Genomic DNA, 2,565 nt, shown 5'->3' on the forward strand with positions numbered 1-2,565 from the left:
CATTGTTTTTAATAAATATAAAACAACGTCGTTTCAGTCCAATTCAATTTTTCAGTAGTAAGGATGGACAAAAATTATTTCAAGAACTATTATAAATTTTGGAATATAATTTTAGAGACAAATTTAAAAAATTATTAATTTTAAGAATTATTTTAAAACTCAAATATAACTTTAAGACTACTTTGAGGCTTTACTCAGAAAGTTAGAGAAAGAATTTTCATTTTGATAAAAAGAACAGAAAAGGAGAATAACGATAAATTTGAAATAACGTGATTGAACATCTGATATAAGCTGACCAAACTATCAAGGATATATAGTAAAGATTGACCATTAGCTTCACGCCTTCACTTACCTTCCCTTCTCATATTTTTGGAAAATTTAATTTGGATGTATACTTTGCTCTCGTCTCATTTATGGTGCCCTCGTATATATTATCTCCGTTATCAATGAATTTTCATTCCACTAGCATTGCCATTGTACTACTCTGATCTGCACTAAACGAAGCTAATATAGGAGGCTTTAATTTTGGTTCTGACTTCTGAATTATGTAAGTAGTCCTTTTTATGGCCTCTCTTTATTTGAAGATACATATTACAATAATTATGATTTTTTAAACTTATCAACTATAAGTATTATTATTTAATTATTACATAGGTATCATAGAGTTCACCATAAGTAGAAATATATATGTATCTAAATAAGATGAATATTTTTTTGAGAGTAGTGTCTGATGATCAAGTAAATAGTAGTCAAATATAAGAACACTTTTTTTCTTCTTCTTTCCCTTTTTTTCCCCTTCATCTCTTCTACTTCTTCCACCAGCAAAATTTCCTTTTCTTCTTCCGTCACGTTGTATCCTTCTTATTCTTCTTGAATGTGATAAAATTGGAAATTTGGGATTTTCACTTTTGAATTTGAATTGTGTGATAGACGTGACATTAGGTGTTATTTCTTATGGATTAAGAGGAAGAGATTGGGATGAAGAATTTTGTAGAAATGTTTGAAAAGAAAGAGATCAGAATGGAAAATTTTGTTTAAGAGAAAATAAAATATTGAAAAAATAAATATAGGATTTTTTGTATTATGCTGGTGAAATTTTTGCATTGTTTTTGTAAAATATCTGTTGGATTTTGCCATAATTTCGGTGTTATTTTGTTAGAAGTGTTGTATTGCTGTGAAAAAGAAGTGGTGTACTAAAAGAACTTATGTATTGTTTTCTGTGATAAAGAAAAAAAGAGAGGGGAAAAAGTCAAACAAAATAATATATACATTTGTATGTAATGTTCAAATTTATAATTAGATAGTGTTAATATATTTGTCAGGTTCCTTTCATTTACTATTACAAATCTCAGGTCTCGTCATTTTACATTTTATTTTATTTTTTAGAATTTAACTAATAGATGTGTTAAGAACACACGTTGAGATTATTATTAGTAAAAATTTAAAATTTTTTATTTTAATAAATACACAACATTAAACTTTACATATTTTTTATAAAAAAAATTTTAATTAATAATTTTAACAAAACTTTGAGGCCCATATTAACTAAAATCTATGTGACCCATATTTAATATTCACACATATACATATATAAATATATACTATAAAATTAAGTGGGAATAAAACCTTCAAGTTATGCCTTTTACAAATAATTTTTCGATAAATGTTAGAAATAAACATTTTATTTTTATTAAATTAGAATTTAAAATTTAAAATTTAATATTTAAATTTAGAGTTAGATAAATATTGAAAAAAATTATTAGTCATATAATATTTTTAATTTTAATCACTAAATTATAACTGATTTTATGTTTTTGACTTTTTTGTGTCATAAACAAAATATATATTTAGATATCTATAAAAAAACATTAAAATGCATCTCGAAGACAAGTTACAAAAACAAAGGTTCAAAAATTAATAAAATTTATTATTTTTTACCGATATTTTTAGTTTATTAACAGTTCAATAATATATTTTAATTTATATTTTTAAATATTTTTAATTAATTATTAGCTAAAAATAATAAATTCTGTTAATTCTCTATAATACTAACAAACGGGAATGACGTTATATGGAATAAAAGTCTCGTATTATGATTTGAATAGGAAAGTAGGATGAAAGAAGGAAAATCACCCCCTTGTTTAAAGAATCCATGAAAGGGAAGAAATGATACAATTATATAAAAAGAAATTAGTGAAAATACATATATAGAATGAGAATTAAGGACTTATATCATTTATCTTAAGATAATTTGGTAGAATTTATCGTAATTTGTGTAGGTGGTAACTGATAAGTAACCTTTATTTTCAGCAAAAGTTATTTGGTGTTATGAGAATATAAAGCCAAATGAAAATATACTAATTATCGTGTCACATTCTATTACTGTAAAAGAAAGAAATTGTGTGTATGAGATGTAAAACATCCTACTAATAATCACATTTTATTTTTATTATTAAATAATATATAATTAAATCTAGGCGTGTTTGTTACTACGAAATAATATATTCAACCTATTGTTTGTTTGGATCTCATTAAAGATTTGTTTGAGTAATTTAAAAAAAAATC

The 2,565-nt window shown here is 23.8% G+C and overlaps 1 protein-coding gene across 1 annotated transcript in view; it reads left to right on the forward strand.

Annotated features, from left to right (window-relative positions):
- Positions 1–469: 469 nt before the first annotated feature.
- The window catches only part of LOC107494027 (WD repeat-containing protein LWD2-like), a 4,515-nt gene continuing 2,419 nt past the window's right edge, over positions 470–2,565 (forward strand). Inside the window, exon 1 of the mRNA XM_016115059.3 lies at positions 470–547. The gene's annotated coding sequence lies outside the window, so the exon portion shown is untranslated. The remainder of the gene's footprint in view (positions 548–2,565) is intronic.

This window comes from Arachis duranensis, chromosome 6 (assembly GCF_000817695.3).
Source record: "Arachis duranensis cultivar V14167 chromosome 6, aradu.V14167.gnm2.J7QH, whole genome shotgun sequence".
Classification (NCBI taxonomy): domain Eukaryota; kingdom Viridiplantae; phylum Streptophyta; class Magnoliopsida; order Fabales; family Fabaceae; genus Arachis; species Arachis duranensis.